This window comes from Astatotilapia calliptera, chromosome 18, assembly GCF_964374335.1.
Source record: "Astatotilapia calliptera chromosome 18, fAstCal68.1, whole genome shotgun sequence".
Classification (NCBI taxonomy): domain Eukaryota; kingdom Metazoa; phylum Chordata; class Actinopteri; order Cichliformes; family Cichlidae; genus Astatotilapia; species Astatotilapia calliptera.
The window spans coordinates 23831275-23843645 of NC_137439.1; the positions used below are offsets into that span (position 1 = coordinate 23831275).

General features: G+C 39.3%; 1 protein-coding gene across 1 annotated transcript in view; it reads left to right on the plus strand.

Annotated features, from left to right (window-relative positions):
* Positions 1-12371, plus strand: part of clstn2a (calsyntenin 2a) — a 155341-nt gene that overhangs the window by 126877 nt on the left and 16093 nt on the right. The window lies entirely within an intron of this gene.

Below are 12371 nucleotides of genomic sequence, written 5' to 3' on the forward strand. Positions count from 1 at the left end.
AATAGCAAAATGTCTCCATTTAAATATTTGATATGTTTTCTATGTTCTATCATGAATAAAATATGGCTTCATTCAATTTTCAAATTATTTCTGATTTTATTTACATTTTAAACAGCAGCTCAACTTTTTTGGGAGATTGTGTTTGCATTTACATATTGTCTGTTACTGAAACAGCGTGACATTCGCCGAGCTCATGAATATGTGACTCATTTCCCTTCCTTAAAGGCTGTCTTTCCTCTTTAACTCGCGCTTAATCAACTCAGCGAACGATTGTCTGTTTGGTGCCGTTGTTGTTGTTATCACGTTGCTCTTATTTCTTAAGCGTTTGTATTAAAATCAAGGCTTCCACCAAGTTTAGCTGCAAAGTTTGTGTTTTGTGAAATGGGCAGAAGTTTAAACGCCCAAATATATGTGCAGAAAGAAAGCAGCCAGAAAGTAATGTTGTTAAATCATTCACATGGTTCAATTTTTCATCTGATTATTTTATCAGAAGGGTTGTTTTCGCCCTCTGCCACAATTTTGAGTCAGTTTGAGTCTCTTTATTGTGTCTGCATGGTGTTTGCGTTTTTTTTTATTATGTTTGGGCTTAAATGTAACCACTGAGTAAAGGAAGTCTCACAGTATAGAAGATCATAAAATCCCTCATGTCTAAATAATTTTGATGATAACCCAGCTCACCACTGTAATAATGAATGCTAGCTGTATATCTAATCTAATTGTTTACTCTTGGGATGGCACATTTATCAGCCATATTTTGAAATTATTAGAAAATGCCTCATAATTATGGAGAGTTCTCAGAAGTTTCCACTCACAAAGCAGATTATAAGAGATTTGTATTTGGTCTTTTTGTCAGTGCAATGGTGCATCTCAACCCTGGCTTATGGTTTATATTTTATCTGTAGGTTTGCACTGAAAAATATATGCAAATTCATTTTCTTGGTTTTTTCCTTCTTCTTTTTTTTCATTGTGAGGACATATGCGGTAATTCCCTGCATTCATACAAACATCAGTGTATCTTTTGGTTGTCATCTTTGTTAGTGGTGGTGTGTACCTTCCAGGCAGAACAGTTGTTTGTTGCAGGTCACAGGTACAACAAAATGTGTTTTTCTCAGGTGTACCTTCCAGCCAGGTAGCTGTTTGTTCTAGGTCAAAGGTAGATTGAAAAGTGCTTTCCTCAGTCCACTGTTATTTTCTCCTGTGGCCCACAGAGGTGGATGTGACAAAGAGAAGGGCACCCAAGCAGATTGCTAAGTTTTCCAAGCAAACAACCTCAAGACATGGTTCTATTTCTGCTTTGCTTTTTCTCATTCTCTCTGCATCTGTTATCTTTCTCCTATTACCTCTCTCTTGCTCAGTCTTTGCTATTACACGCACACAGACACACACACACATATATATATAGTTCATAGTTCAGATAGTGGGGATCCCATTTTCTCCTTTAGCTGGATCGTGTGAAAGACCGTGGAGGGAGTATGCTGTACAGTCAAAGAGAATTTGTGATGGTGCTGCTCACCACTACAAATCACTCTCATTTGAGACTCTCATTAAATATAAATGGAAACTGGTCTGAAATACCAGAGGTTAATGAGAGGAGTACATAAATGAACAGAGCAAAGAAAAAAAAGTGCTCTGTGATTATCGGGAACTGATTATGACTGTGATTTGCTGCAGTTTTTTTGTCTTGTTTCTTTATCAAACGCCAGAGCATAAGTTTAAGGAGATAGAAATAGAAATACATTCATGAAACTGATGTGTTATTGTTAAATCTAAGTGCAAAATGGTCATTTTAGAAAGAAATGCTCCTCTTTAAAACTTAAGAACAGATATTAAAATCTGATCTGTGCCCTGAAGCAGTACACAGTATTTTATATGTGAGTACGGCTGATGCCAACCGTCTACAAAAAACCCTATTTGGATTTTTATCAGATGGCAACCAGGGACCATCATGCCAATTAGTTCTCAGACCAAACCCATCAAAATATTATGTTTACCAGACAGCCATGTATACACATGCACGCACACGCACACAAAGAGAGAGAGAGAGAGAAACAAAGTAACAACAGTAGCCATGCTGCAGCACTGGGGCGTTAAAAGGTTTGAGGGCTACTTCCACTGCCCTTTATTTTGCAGGCATTAGTGAAACCACACTTAGCTTTAAATTTCATGCTCACTTTGATCTTCACTAAAATCTTTTTGACAGAGAGACATTTAGGCTACGTTCACACTGCAGGTCTTAATGCTCAATTCCGATTTTTTGATCAAATCCGATTTTTTTGTCTGCTTGTTCACACTACAAATAAAATGCGACAGCAAACGCGCTCTTGTGTGAACGCTCAAAGCGGCCCACATGCGCAAAAGAAGGCGTCACACACAACGCGCTCTGTTTAGACCCAGAGCAAACAGTATTGTTTGACAGATGGCCGTTAATATAAAGTCTTCGGACTTTACGTTTCCCAATTTTTGCTTTAAGTTATTTTGTTATTTACATAATAATGTAAATAACCTAATAATGATCATTATTGCTGTTTTAGAGAGGAGCGGTGCTTCAAAGGATAGTTGCAGATTTCTGTCAGAATCTGCAGATTACACAGTACAAATAAAATGTTCACGTTTCTCCAACGTTGTCTTCCCAACAGTTTCACTGACATCTACACCGGATGGCCAGGAAGCGTTCGCGATGTCTTCTCGGGCGCTTCTCTGGCGCGTATAATTGGCGTCTGTCTTGTGTCGGTGACGTAAAAGACGTATTTAATGCGACATGACCGTTCAAACAGCAGTCGCTTTCTAAAACATCGGATATGTATCGGATTCAGTACCACATACGAAAGTGACCCAGATCGGATTTGAAAATATCGGATTTGCGACGTTCACACTGTCATACCATGATCGGATATGGGTCGCATAGGGTCAAAAAAATCGGATTTGATGCGCTTTCGCCTGCAGTGTGAACGTAGCCATAGACACAAAACTTATGGCTACGACACAAAACTAAAACGTAATCAGTAGCTTTAACTGGACTTCATCCCAGCAGTGACAGAGAAGGCTGTTTCCAGCTAAGGTCACAGAATGTTACTTCCTTCCACAAGTTTATAAAAACACAGAAACAATCATAACCGGATTCCTTGGTTGCAAATAACATTCTACTTTTACTGTACTGAACATAATGGCATAGACTAACAACAAGCTGGAAGTATCGCTAAAGCAAATGGAGACAAAGTGGAAAGACACTGTCTGACCTTTGTTCTAATTTCTTTAAGTAGTCTTCTGGAAAAGTTCTCCAGGCTTCTTGAAGGACATTTAAAGCTCTTCTTTGGATGTTTCTGCATTTTGTTCTGTTCTCTGTCAACATGATCCCACACTGCTTCAATAATGTTGAGGTCTGAGGTCTGGGGAGGCCAATCCCTGACTGATAGTGTTGCACTGTGTGTTTTTCTATCCAGGTATGCTTGTATTGCATGGTGCTTGGGGTCATTGTCATGCTGAAAAAGCTGTTCCCAATCAGATGCTTTCTAGATGGTATGCAGTCCCCAAACCATGACAGAGCCTCCACTGTGTTTTACAGATGGCTGTAGGACACTCACAGCTGTACCTCTCTCACGGCCTCCTTCAGTACATAATGATGATGATTGGAACCAGAAATGTCAAGACCAGAATTGCTATTGTGTGTTTATACCTTGAGTTAGATTCATAGACCCGTATTAAGTGGGTTAAACTAAAAAAAATTAAAAAAAACATTCCTCTGAAAATGGTCAGGTATAAGGACTCGACTGAAAATGGTTGAAAAAGTGGCTAGTGTACAAAACGGCCTTTAGAAAGCCTGGAGGACTTTTGCTCAGCACTTTAAAAACTGCAAGTATTTCTTGCTCCAGCAAAATATAAAGAAATGAAGAATGGCTCAGGACTTTTGCACAGTACTGTGGATAGGAAAAGTAATAGAGTAGCAGTAATGTTGTATTAAGAGTTTTCTGGAAGTGCACAGAGTGTTAGACAGGATCATGAGTTTGAAGCTGGAAACCGAAAGGCTGATGTTGAAGGTTGTGAACACCGTAAGTAGTCGTCAATTAGAAGAGAGAGGAATTCTGGAGTAATTTGGATGAAGTGGTAAAGAGCATTCCCAATAGGGAAACAGCAGTGATTGAAGTGGACTTCAATGAAGATGTGGGTGAGGGGAACAGGCAGATGGTCCGCTTTGGTGACTGCTAAAGTCAGAAGAAGAAGGTTTGACTGAGTGACCAGTGACCACCAGGATGATGGTGGCTTCTCAAACGTAAATCATAATTCCACTAATCTTCCTATTAGTTATCCTTCACAAGCCAAAGGGACTATCACTGTTTAGTGATCAATGAAGTTCATCTCCTAGATTCAGATGTCATGTAAGCAGAGGACATTAAATAATGAGGTATGCTTCATTTCTTTCATATAAACTGGTTCAGCAAACCAGAGATTGTCCTTGTCGGCTCACTGCATGGAGTACAAAGTACTACTAAAGATAGATTGTACCAAATGATAATGCATTGCACTTGTAGGCTGAATCACACTGAAACCAAATAATGAAATTAAGTCTGTACTCTCAGCATTAGCTCTACTTCCAAATGCCTTTCTTTCGCACTACTGGAAGAAATTTTAACATTCACTGCTGAATGTTACACAGTGTATTATATATTAATAGTGCATATTAATACTTATTATTTAGTATCTCAGAGTGCCTATAGTGCTTAAAACAGACTAAACTAAGAACAGGAACTGCCAGAGCGCCTTGAGGTGAATAATGAGCACAAGAGTAGTGGAGGCTGTTGGAAAAAGGACTGTGGTAAGAAGAGGAAGAAGAAGAAGGGGTGACTGTGGAGTGTCACAGCTGCTTCGTACTGTCCTTGTTCCTCCAGCACTTAGAAAGGACACCCAATGGCTTCCGCAGCAACTCCATTTAGCTCTATTGATTTTGCAATTCTGAGCCTAAGAGAGGAGGGGTAGAGTGTGATGAAAGCAAGCTGGCAAAGAGCGAGGGAGAGAGAAGCTTCCATTTTCCATGTCGATCGAATACTCTGAAGGAATGTCACATTGGACAGAAACCGTTATGCACGCATCTACAGGCACTGACTTATTTATGAGTTTATGTGAACACAACCATCCACACAAACACACACACACACGCCAGGATGCCTGCTTTTCCTTTCAACTTCTCAGTGTTGGTAATGGACTAAAGGATGAATCACTACCCTTTCTGAACATTATTCACTCTCCCGAGTCTGGAGAGCCTATCAGTACAATCCAGCTGTCGTTCTTACCAAGTCCTATACAAATCAAGAAACACTCTCTTTAAATTTCCTGCAAGCCAAGAGTGTGATCTTTAATGTGCACCTACACCTTTCTATATTTCCCCAAAGTCAAGAGCGTGTCCATTAAAATCAAATGCTTTATAGGGAGAGCACAAAATATAGTGTATTACAGAAGGGTTAGAGGGGAATCAAGTACCCAGTATTTTTCTCAGCATAGTTGTGAGATTTTGATAGGATTAAAAGATTTCTTTTTCTTTTTCACATCAATTCAAAATAACAGTAAATATGACAGGGCATGGTGAGAGCGCCCATGTTGTGAATCACAAAACCAGCTCTCCGATTTCACCAATTACTCCTCTCACAACTTCTGCAGAACCCCTGCTATTTATTGTTTATGTCTGAGATCAATAATGAGGACTGAATGCTGGAGTTAGAGCAGAATTGCTCATCTACAGTTATCTGCCTTATCTGCCTGTTTCCACCATGCCTATCGTGCCATGGCTTGTTCTCTGCCCTGTGTGGATTAAAAGGCCCCGTTTGTTTCCCGAGAGATTAATTGGATGATGTGGGTGGTTGTGGTGTGGCGTGCATTGCCTCCCCTTCTGTTTGTAATAGATAGCGCCTATGCAGAGTGTGAGAATTTTTCATCTCACACACAAGAGACTAATAAATGTTTCAATTTTACGTCTAATTATGCATATCCACGTGTTATTTTCCTACGTGAAGTCTCGGGGCGTTGCAGCTGGAGTGAGTTTTGTTTGCTAGAGCAGATTTTTAAAGCAAAAGCATCTGGAGTGAGAAGACAAGACAGAAAGGCAACCACGCTTTGTGATAGATGAGAGCACTTAGTTAAAAAAAATCAGACTTCATAATTTCTTTCAGTTCATGTCATGTTTTCTCTCTTATTTACCATGGATCACTTTCATTTTGCAATTTAATCTACTGCAAGGACTATTCATGTTTTTGAATAGACAAACACAAGTTGGCACTGAAACGTACATTTGTTCCTTTCTGAGAGTGCAAAACAGAAAAAGACAGTAAGCAACTGAGGAAATGTTAAGAACTGCCTCGAGCAAAAACACTCAGTGTTTATTTCATTTCTAGCCTCTATTTTTCAAATGCCTTCATTTGAGAGCTCAGCTGGACTTTGTCTGCTTTAGGTGCCCCCTTTATCTCTCTAAATGTAAATTTCTTTGCGCTCTGTGTGTGCTCGGGCCGGAGGGTGAGGGATAGCAGGAGTATATATGTGTGTGTGTGTGTGTGTGTGTGTGAGAGAGAGAAAAAGGCTTCTTAATGCTCTTTATTGAGCACTTTGCATACATGGTGAGTGCTCTACATAATGTACTAACAGCTTGTTTCTTCCATCGTTCTATTTACCACTTCCAGTCACTCCACACGTCTCTCCAACTATTGCTTGTCTGTTCTCTTCTCCTTCTCCAATTCCTGCCTTCAGTTCATAAAAAAAGTCTGTTCACATCAGCGATGAGGTAGAATTTAAATTATTTACAGGTATCATATTGCTTCATTCATCAAGTAAGAGCTCCTGGAGATATAGGGGAAAGATAAAGACAGGCAGATTTCAAACATTATGCTGAAAGACGGTATTTTAAAGCAGACCTTTCACTTTAAGCATCTGGCATGTTTTTGCATTGATCTAGAGCCTCATATCTTTCTTTCTTTGGATTGTTTTAGTTGTAGCACTAACACAGATCAGATCTTTATTAGATATCAGATATTTTTCTTTTTTAAAATAGTTTGGCAGAACTTTTCAAAGTAGAAACTGATGGTTTAGAAGTTTTAGATAAGCACACTTTGCTTTATAACTTGTGGAAAACTTGGCAACTCTGTATTCTTTTAATTGGACAGTTTTTTTAGTGAGTGTTCTGCATAGAAGTTTGCTAGATTTGCCCTTTCACAGAAAACTGCATGTTTTTTTTATGCGCATGCCGTTGCGCATGTTAGCAAAGCTCGTTTCCTTTCTTCCTTTCTTTTGCTTTGTGCCATTTATTTATTTATTTCACTATCCTTGTCATTCCCACGGTGACACATAATACGCTGGCATCAAAAGTGCGGTGCTGCATCTGTGTCAGAAAAGAGATGATCAGAGGAGAGGGGTGCGAAAAGGAACAAAAGAGATGAAAAGGGAAAGAGAAGGGAACTGGAAGTTATGACGGATGGATGAGGTGGAGGTGGGGAAAACAGGGGAGGGGAAAAATAGTTCAGACAAAAGGGCATAGAACGGGCCGGATGAGAAGTAGAGAAAAGGAGGGCTCTGGGGAAAAACTAGACTTCCTAAAATTATCTGGTGAATGTTTGAAGAGAACGACAACAACACAACTTCCAGCATCCACCGTTATTTTACTCAGTACTACAGTTATCATGTCCATCACACAAGCTAAAGTACTAATAAATCTGATCAGACAAAAGGTTAGTTTTCACTTGAAACAGATGAAAACGCCATCATATATATTTTATAAGATTGTAAGGAAGTCCCCACATCTGAAACCTCTCCAGTATATCGAAATAAACTTGACCTTATTAAAGGGCTCCTCAGCAGCCAGCACAATGTCCTCATTATTCTGTCGATGTCAGCAGATCTAAAAAGCACTAATGCTGTCTGTGAAACTGTGCTTTGGTGTCCTCCTCAGAAAAGGTTCACACAACCTATAACCTCTGTTTGGCCCAAAAATAAAAGATTCGAGGCCGCCGCTTTCCTCGTTAGCAGCTGGTCTAACGCAGAGCTGGCAGCATCGAATTGTTTTGCCAGGGATCTTCTGGGTGAAAAACCTCAATTGAGTCCTTGTTGAATTGAGACTGTGCAATATTTTCTAGGTCCAAGTGGCTCTTAAGATCTTCCTTCTTCTCTGCTGGTGTGTAGGATGTAATAGCCTCTCGTAAATACACCGTGGCAGATCTCCACAAGATAGACTGGCTTATCTCCAGCTTTTTATCCTCAGCAATAAAACACTGCCGCTGCTGCTGCATGGTAATATTCTCTACAAAGGAAATCAGGCTGAGTAAGGTAAGGCTTAGTCACCACAGTCTCCAAGATGAACCTTTGTCAGAAGAGACCTACTCCATACTGTGGTAGAGAAATGATTAGAAAGAGGATACTGTCTGTACAGTCCTTGAATCTATGCAAAACAATTAAGGACATAATCGTAGGCAGCACACAGATTTTTCTGTCTAATTGATTGAGCGCTCTAAGTGGGGGGGTTTTAATCCGATTATTTAAAAAAGCTGAAGCGTTGAATGCTGGGAAATGACAGTCACATTGTAACAAAGCCTTTTATTTTTGCACACAATGTGCTGGTCTTTCTGATGAAATTAAACAATAAAACAATTGTTTACTAAAATTTCCTTCCTGTTAGACTGATTCATAGCAGGTATTGGTTTGGAGTAGCAGAAAAAAAGAGAAACTAATTTTGTTAATGATGGCTTTATGCCATCAAGGTTCCCAGTAAGCCTTGACAGTGAGCCAGTATTTAAAAAACCCTTAGCTAACTCAGTTAAATGGAAGACATTGACCTTGTGTTTTTCCGGTAGTGGCATGCCCAAATGTTCTCTATGTTTGAAAAATGTAAAACAAGCTAACTGAGCAAGCACAAGAAGTCCTGACAGAAATAGTGAAAGCACCTGTGTGAGTGTGTCAATAATGCAAATATGGTTTGAGGTTAAAATATTCAAAGTGTGTCATACCTAAAAGCCACAATCAGCACTTTTACTTGCACATTCCCTCTGCAAACACATGAATTCAAAAGGGTTTCATGGAGGAAAACGACAAAAAAATGATGTTCTGTGGAGGTTGTTAAAGTGATTTTTGAATCATTGGACTGTTTGTCTGTCCGCTGTGTCTTCTGTATGTCCTGTTTCTTATGTTTCTTTCATTCAGGGTGAAAAATATAACCTAAGTTTTTATTTTTATTGGTAGTAGGAAAGGAAAAATTTGCAAAAATAACAACTGCCAGGTAACCGACCTGAAAAATATTTTCCAAAAATGCCCCAATTTAGCCTGGTAGGAAATCCCAAAAGTTAAGAAAACTGTAAATGCATTTTGAACTTCTATGTTAGTGCAGACGTGATGTTTATGTCTCTGCACTTCAGCCTCTGTCTCTCCTATTTTCTCTCTTTCTGTTGTGGTAATGCTGTGATGATAGCATCCATCCTAAACAGGTCTGCAACCTGCCCGAGGACCAGCTCATTAAACTGTTTCAGCATTCATTGTCTCGTTACTTTGATGCAGAGGAGAAGTACTTTCAAGCTCACACTAACTAATATGTCATCAGACAAGCAATGCGTATACAAACATGGCTCTGCAACAGAGAATTGCTGATGGTATCTGCTAATGATGTGCGTGTGTGCATTTTTAAATATGTGAGCACGATTTATTTTAGACAGTTTAGACAGTCAGCTGCATAAACAAAGTCAGTGAGAGATTGGATTCTGAAGCTAATCTTTCTTGGATGAAGTAGTCGAGTATATGTGCAAATAAATTTTCGCACTGAAGCTAGTCGAGAAAGTTGATCTGTGATCTTTCTGTAATATTTCTAGTCATTTTTTTAGCTTTCAGGTTCAGGTTTCAGATTCAGTTTTACATTCTCTGTCATGCTTTGGTGCTGAGATATTTCTCAAATACAGTCTGATTATGCATTATCATTATGCATGATATTTATTTTTCAAGCATGCAGTCACTGTGCATGCGTTCGAAAACTTGCATATAAAAATAGATGTTATTCGTCTTTATTTCTGTTTGGAAACCACTCCATCAGTTATTATAATCAAAAGCAGAGAAAAGCAACAGCAACACACAACACAATAACTCAGCCTTACAGCAAAACTTTTTTATAGTTTGTCTGGAAATGGAGAGTTGCCGAAGGGATTTGTAGCCATGCTAACTCTGTTCATGTCTGTGCTGTGGTTCAGTCTGCTACTTTGACCTGAAATATGAATTCAATAATGAATGGATCAGCATAAAATGTATTGCAGATATCTATCTGTTCTCCCTGAGGATGAATCATTTACTATAGCGTCACCAGGATAGATTTCAGTTACAGGATTTAGGTTTACTAGTTTTGTTACTCATTCAGAACCATTTGCAAACTAATGCCATTTTCATAATCCTTAGCTCTTAAACTAAAACAAACTGCATCTTTGCATCTGCTACGTGGCATTGATATTTGTACAGAAATATACAGTCTGTAGGCAAGACGCAAGATTTTGCACCAGAAATTTTCAGATTTCTGTTTGTTGTCTGCTTGTAGTCTGAGCAGTATCGACCAATCAATTCAATAACAAGTCTAACAACATCATTTGAGCATGTTTTTTCCCCTTTAACTCTATCTGTAGTCAAACTGTAATCATTGACAAGAGTATAGAAAAGAGCCTTGATAGGACACAATGGAAGCCAAGAGGCAGTGGCCATTGCACCCAGAGGGTAAGTCATCTGGTGTCCCAAACTGTGCTTTTATAAGCTCCACATAGTCACAGCTCTAGGAAAATGCAGTATAATGCCATATAAGTGGAGACAGTCACCCACATAAACAGTGCTGATAATTGTAGAGGCATGCACTCACCTCTGCAGGCAGTCAGCCAACCAGCGGCTAAATGAAAGTGGCAATTCATTCTGCCTGTCTAGTCAAGTACCCGTGCAAATCCTGAATGCGAGATGATGAAACTAAAATACACTGTCATTGTTAATAACACACGGGTGACTTGCCCGAATATTTCACTTAATGTACAGTAAAGGAAGGTTAAAAAAAAGAAGAAGAAAAGAGGCATGACGTGAGGAATGTCATGCTACCAAAATGTAGGTTGTGATGACTACATCCGAATAAAACATCTTGAATCATCACATCTGAAGGTGGTTTTAAAAAGTGAGGTCTAGTGGGTAGGAGCAGTTTCTGGGCTCTCCTCTCTGTCAGCATATCATGTTATAAAGCTAACATCCCTCGAGATTCTTAGTTGCTCCAACAAAGGTTTCGTCTACATTAGTTTATATGTAAGCTTAAGCAGAAATTTATTCTCCGTGTCCGTGTGTGTGGCCACTTGGCCTTAATGAGAAATCCTCCGTCCACCTGTTATGTTTTCTCTTCGTATCTGAAATTAGCAGATATTTTTCTGCTCCATGCAAACCAATCTTTTCCTCCATCTTTAACCAAATCCTGCCCACCAGACTGATTCAACTAAAACAGTCTGGCCTTTTCTTGTCTGAATACCTTTGAAATTATATTTACCTCAAGTGCCCAGAAATAATAACCTTTAAAAGAAAGTGCAGTTTCATTTGAAAATATTTATTTTAGAAAACACCCACTGTGGCCTCATTATTTGTGAAAGAAGTTGTTCAGGGCCCCATGCAGCGCTGTTTGTACCATTATTGCTTTGGGCCATAAACTATACTTGTACTCCCCCATTTAACAGCATAAAACATGAAACTTTGTTTTTTTCTCATTTCTATAGCTGTTTACTGTGTTCGGCACTGTGCAGGACGGCAGGTTGTCCTAACATGCACTAAGAGAAAATGCCAGAGTCTTGTCACAGTATGCTAAGAACGTATTGATATTTTAATTAGACCTGTGACTTTTCTTGGAAGCATTGCAGTGCTCTTCGAGGTTGAAGCCATTCTTTGAATTCACTGGTGTATTGTTATTTTTAAGGCCTCTGTAAAAATTAGATTTCATTAGATGGCCTCTAACAGCTCCAAATTAAAGCAGCTTTTTTCTGTAACTGCCAGATGTGTAATAAGAAGCCACTTGATACAATATTGACTTAAAAGAAAATATTATTTCATTATTGTTTTTAAAGCTGGTTGTCGCTGCTAAAAAACACAAGTCATTGCATGTTTTTTGTTAGAAAGCTCCATTCTGTGTAACAGGAACACATACTGGCTTCTTCCCCTTGTCCAGTTCAGGGTCACTGTTGGGCCCAGCTGTCACATGGCGACAGGCAGCGTACATCCTGGACGGATCACCAGTGTGGCAGCTGGAATAACATACAGAGACATCCAACCATTCACACCTACATCCAGTTTAGGATCACCTGTTAAGCAGACCTGCATGTCTTTGAACTGTGCACGTGAAGAGAACCCAGTCAGCATGT